At 34.9% G+C, this 6,680-nt stretch overlaps 1 pseudogene; it reads left to right on the top strand.

The window, feature by feature from the left end:
• The first annotated feature begins 429 nt into the window (after positions 1-429).
• On the top strand, positions 430-6,228 carry LOC112938251 (DNA-directed RNA polymerase III subunit rpc8-like; annotated as a pseudogene).
• Positions 6,229-6,680: the final 452 nt, after the last annotated feature.

The raw sequence follows: 6,680 nt of genomic DNA on the forward strand, positions 1-6,680 counted from the left end.
ATGGTGAGAGCCTAAGTGTACAACCCAATATATCGTTTTTTGGAATATGTTTAAAACTCATTGATTTATCCTTCTTTAGTGTCCTAATATTTTATATTTTACAAATATATACATATATACTCGCCGTATCGACGTATTCATGTTTTTAGAAAATCCCGTATCCCCGTATCGACGTATCCGTATCACTGTACCAGTATCGCGTATCTGTGCAACATAGGAAAGCATAACAGGTTCTCAATGACCCATTGTGATCAGAATTGTGTGTATTAGCATCAATGCTCTTTCTTACAATATTGCTGTCAGTGTGGACTGTGGAGCACGTCGTCTTAGCGAACTTATGCATTTAGTTCTGAAGATTCCTACAATTTGCAAATCAGTCTTTAGATCTCCTTATTTTCCCGTCCTGTATAGGTTTCCTTTAGGTTGGTGATGTTCAGGCCCTTCGTTGGGGAGGTTCTCGTCGGGAAGATAAGTGGATATGATGAAAAGGGTCTGCATGGTGAGTTGTTTATTTTCTTATTGACATTTAAAGAGCTGGTTAGTTGGCAAACTCTTATCTTATACTCCCTCTATCCCAAAATATAGGCATTTTTAGCATAGTGTCAAGTCAAACATTTTTTATTTTGATTGTTAATAGAAAAAAAATAAAAATAAAAAAGATCAATCATGTAAAATTGATATTACTAGATTTATCATTAAACAAACTATCATAATATATGCAAACTCTTTTTATTTAAAACATCTTATTTTATAGATATTGTTAGTTAAAATAGCATCTTGAAGACTATGTCGAAGTTCGAAAATGTTTATATCTTGGGACGGAGTGAGTAGTTATCTTGCTTGTTGGATTGTTCCATTCCTTTTGTAGCAGTTGTCTATAGCATCGGAATTTTTATGTTCATATTTTCATGTCATAGTATGTCTTATGTCTTCTAAGCATAAGACACGAAATTTGTATGTGATGTTTAACATTGTATCCCTTGCACTATTTTATCATGAGTCATGCTGTTTGAAACAATGGACTAATTTACTTTCTCATATATCCTTTTATTTCAATGAAATAGATGTTGATTAATATCCTGGTATGTTTCTTTGCCACTCTTGACTTGATTACTAACCTGGAATTAGTATCCTCAATTGCGTAAGAGTGATTAGCACGATACATTCCTTGGGGTACACAAATCATTGTTAGCTAAATATCTGGAGGGTAGTGCCGAACTATAGTTATTTATTTTCAGTATAGTATTCTGTTAACTGAATATATAAATTTTATCTTTGACAAGAGTGTACTCTTCACTGATTCATGTTCTTTACTGTTGGACTATTTGTGCTCCACATGTGTAAAAGTTACAAATGACCCCTTCCTCTTCTGGTACTAGTTAGTAGGAAAGGCTGCATTCACAAACAATTGGTTGAGCTGTTATAGCTACATTTGTTTGGCAGTTTCGCTTGATTTCTTCAATGATATATGCATTCCCGGGCACTTGATGCAGTATGGCACGGCTAGGTAATGTTTTCTTTTATTGTTCTTGTACAGCAGTCACAACAACTATAACTAGTAATATGCCTGTGCTAAATGCTACGGTGCAATTCTTTTTGTCTTTAATAATTTTTAAAATTTGATGTTAGTAAAAAATATTTTTCTATGATTTGTGCATTTGAACTTTAATTCAATTCATGTTGTACATCAAATATATTTCACGTAAAGTACAATAATATGATATTGCGTGTGCACAATAAATCTTTACAAAAATTAATTACCTTGTAGGTAAATAACTATCCTAATGTTTAAAATTTGCGATACACTTAAGAAATTACTTAAGAAATTCTCGTACACCGTTAGGAATGTTGCTTTTGCACTTAATTTGTTTCACAATTTCAAATTAGTATTTCATAATGTATAATAATATAATAATTGTTGGCCATCTCGTTAATGAATTCAGAGCGATGAATCAATGTGCGATTAATTAACTATTTGCTAAAAAAACTTTAAAATGGATTCGCATGTTACGACTAGAAAAATTATATAGAGTACAATAAAAATATAATTTTCAAATGCCATGAACTCGGATGTTCCCTTAGGTCGATTCCATTAATTTTTCTTTTGTCTTATGTACTTAAAAAAATATTGATTTTTCTAGTTGTCTCACAAGGCACACGTGGGCCGTAGCCCATTGAAACATAGCATGAGCGCGTGAATATAAATCTAAATAACAGTTTGATATGATACATATATCAAAGTAATAGTTCCAGAATGTATAACAATATAACATTGACAATATAACATTGGTTGGTCATCTTGTTAGCGTCTTCTTTCAAGGTCGACATGGAACGTGTATTAAAATTTGCCGACGAAAAAGTATATATTTAGAGAGACACAAGTGTTAACATATAGTCATGTTATCAGCCCGGTGCAAACTGACGCATGTAGAATGCGATGATATTTTGAAGATAATGACACAATATTCCACCTAAATGGTGATGTCGTGTTGTACAAAACAAAAGGATGTTGGTGAGTAACATTCCGATTAGCAATTTACTACCTTCTAGAATGTTTTCGAATTAATTTTGATCATGCGAACCTACCTTTACTCACCAGTCAAGAACATCTTTATATACGATATTCCTAGTGCTCTTCCCTGTGGGGTCTACTTCTTTCTTTGGCTTTGCCAAAATCTTTGTTGTTTGCCTTGAGAAACCCCTTGACAATGCGACATAATGCTGAGCATGTGAAAAAATGGGCTTTGGAAGATTGATCCCAACATTTGGGATGGTTTGTCCTTGTGATTTATTAATGGTCATTGCGAAGCTGAGACATATTGGAAATTGCTTCTTCTTGAATTTGAAAGGAAGAGATATATTATCGGAGGGAGACAAAGGGATATGTGGGATGAATGCCCTTTTGCTAGCATGTTGACCACCAATAATCTCAACATCAATTGCATTATCTTGAAATTCTCTTACCATTAGTCTAGTTCTATTGCACAACTCATTATTAGGATCAAGGTTGCGAAGAAGAAGCACGAGACAATTTATTTTTACTATTAGCTCGTGTGGTGGGAGATCATTTGGAGTGGTAGAATTAAGAAAGTACATAGAATAGTATTGTGAGGGTCATCATCAACAGAGTCAAAGCTATAATAAACCTTGGTTTGCCCTGGAAGTTTGTGGATCATATTTGCATTCAGCGTATCCACATAATCATTTTTAGTGGATAGAATGGCCTGTGTGCTCATATAAGCTACAAAGCTTGCTTTCTTTTCATCATGAAGTGAGGGAAACACATGATCAATCAATTCATTTACTGAATCCTCGCTGTCCCCATAAGGAATCACAATTTCATTAGGCAAGCGAACGTAAATCATCTCTGATAGTGTTCTCAGTGTCATTTCCAATCCTAAGGAGATAATCCGAAAACCATATATCTGATTGAGCCCTCATGTTATGTGGATACGCTGAATGCAAATACGATCGACCGATTTCTAGGGCAGACAAAGGTTTATCACAGATTTGACTCTGTTGATGATGACTCTCACAATAGCTATCCTCTGGACTTTCTTAACCCCATCACTCCAAATGGTTTCCCACCACGAGCTAATAGTAAAAGTAAATTGTCCGTGATTCTTCTTCGCAACATTGATCCTAATAATGGGTTGTGTAACAGTACTAGACTGATGGTAAGAGCATTTCAAGATAATACAATTGATGTTGAGATTATTGGTGGTCAACATGCTAGCAAAATGACGTTCATCCCACGAATCCCTTTGTCTCCCTCCGATGATGTATCTTTTCCTTTCAAAAACAAGAGGAAGCAATTTCCGATAAGACTTAGCTTCGCAATGACCATTAACAAATCATAAGGACAAACCATCCCAAATGTTGGGATCTATCTTCCAAAGCACCTTTTTTTCACATGGCTAGCTTTATGTCACATTGTCAAGGGGTTTCTTAAGGCAAACAACAAAGATTTTGGTAAAGCCAAAGAAAGAAGTAGACTCCACAGGGAAGAGCACTAGAAATATCGTGTATAAATATGATCTTGACTGGTGAGCAAATATAGGTTCGCATCATCAAAATTAATTCGAAAACATATTCTAGAAGAAAGTAAATTGTTGATCGGAATGTTACTCAACAACGTCCTCTTGTTTTGTACAGCATGACATCACCATTCAGGTGGAATGTTTTGTGATTATCTTTTGCATACCATCGTGTTCTATATGTGTCAGTTTGCATTGGGTTGATAACATGACTATTAGTTAACACTTGTGTCTCTCTAAATATGTACTTTTGCCGTCGACAAATTTTATTAGTCGATCTTGAAAGAATCAATATTTTTTGAAGTACAGACAAGAAAAATGAATGGAATTGACCTAAGGGAACATCTGAATTCGTGGCAAGTGGAATTTTTATTGTACTCTATATAATTTTTCTAGTCGCGACATGCGAATCCATTTTAATTTTTTTTAGCAAATAGTTAATTAATTTCACATTGATTCATCGCTCCGAATTCGTTAACGAGATTACCAACAATTGTTATATTATTATACATTGTGAAATTACTAATTTGACATGGTGAAACAAACTGAGTGCAAAAGCAACATTCCTAGCGGTGTACTAGAATTTCTTAAGTGTATCACAAATGCTAAACATTATAATAGTTATTTACCTACAAAGTATATTCTACTCCCTCTGTCCCAATTTATAAAGCCTATTTTTCTTTACACGGTCTTTAGTGATATATTTTGACCATTAATTTATTCCATGTTATGTTCCTAACAAATATGAAATTAGCATCACATGAAAATACTTTAAAATTTAAATCTAGTGATATAACATGTATAATACTTCACATATATATGATTAGTATGATTGTTTGTCAAAAATTACCGAATTTGATTTTCCTTAAAAAGAGGACGCCCTATAATTTGGGACGAAGGGAATATATATGTATCAAATGCTTTATTTTGTGCCCGCAACAAATAATGGAATAACTCTATACTTTTTAACATAATTTTTATTAAGCGCATATTGCCCTTGTATATTGTATACTGAAGTGATTATATATAATTGATCTTGTAAAGATTTATTGTGCTCACGCAATATCATATTATTGTACTTTACGTGGAATATATTTGATGTACGATATGAATTGAGTTAAAGTGCAAATGCACAAATCATAGAAAAATATTTTTTACTAACATAAAATTTTAAAAATTATTAAAGACAAATAGAAGTGCACAGTAGCGTTTAGCACGGGGCATATTACTAGTAGGGTAGATTTAAAAACTGAGGTGCTTACTTTTCTCTGGAGCTATATCTGTTTGACACACTTCAACTAGATTGGTTATTATCAAAAAAATACTGTTGAAATTAAGGTCAGCCAGGAACTGTACAGAATCTTTGCGATGGTTTAAACACGTTCTAGATTACTATATCTTTGTTTAAAAACAAATTCTACAACTTTTGAGGACAATGGATGTCACCTGAGACTGCTGATGAGTACACACTGCTACCTTGGTCTGCTTGTCATGACGAAAGTACTTTCTACATAAATTTGTGTTGCTTTATTTTCTTTGCTCCTCATTTCCCCCAGGGCATTAGATGGTAGGTGGATGCTGAAGACTGAAGATGGTGATGAGCTCTATCTTGATTTAGATGATGAGGTATACAAAATCTGTTTTTTCTTTAAACAAATTCAAAGCAATTGCCATTGTCTGTATGCTCATGGTCAACTTGATTGCTACGCAGATACGATTCTTGGTATCTAGCATAAAGTACCCGCGTATCCGACTGACAGGCTCCAATGCAAATTATTGTATGCCTAGAGAATTTTGCCCAAATTTTGATTTCTGGCTTAATTCCCTTTAATGAGTAACTAGGCTGACTAAATGCTTTTGCAGGGAAGCATTAAAGGAGACGGTCTCGGTCTTCTTGCTTGGTGGTATGCAGATGAAGAGGAAGGAGAGGCAGAGGCAGAGGAATAGTCCCAAGCTACTCTTTTCTCTAGGTTGATGTTTTGTGCAGTAAGAGATTTAGCATTTTAGCTAGAATGTCAGTAATTTATATGTTGTGGTATCTGCATTTCTGCTAGGAGCTGTTTCGTTGCTGTGACATAACTGATGCCGACAGCTACTAGTTTATAACAGTACCAAAGAACAGATCTTTTTTTTTTAGGTTTGGGCATATGCACTAATTGAGCAGTTCCTGAACTGAACACTTCTGTGTTAACTATGTAATCCGGTGATCTGGAGAGCTTCCTTGTGATGACATCTCAGGACCAGCAGTCAGCAGAGCAACCATGGAAAGCAATTTTGTCCAGTTTTTGACCGACATTACCCCCTGCAAGTAGTGCAAAAGATATGAAAGTGAAAGCAACTTGCTGTGAGATGATGTGAACTTGTGGAGAACAAACTTGCACTGGCATTGCTGTTGATCTTTTCTTTACGGCGTAGGCAGCTTCCCTTCGCTACCCTATTATTTTCGTCTGAAAATGGAAGCCTATGAATATCTTAAGAATTCAGATTCAGATTTGGATCCTTAGCAACTGCATACGTTGGCTCATGGAACTCAGTCTTAATCGGCTTGTATGCTGGTGATGTGTTCCCAGGAAAATAGATGGGTCCTCTGGGCTGCTCTATCCATCAACCACTTTCTTGATCAGGTTTGTCAACGTATTGACC

This window comes from Oryza sativa, chromosome 3 (assembly GCF_034140825.1).
Source record: "Oryza sativa Japonica Group chromosome 3, ASM3414082v1".
NCBI classification, from domain to species: Eukaryota; Viridiplantae; Streptophyta; class Magnoliopsida; order Poales; family Poaceae; genus Oryza; species Oryza sativa.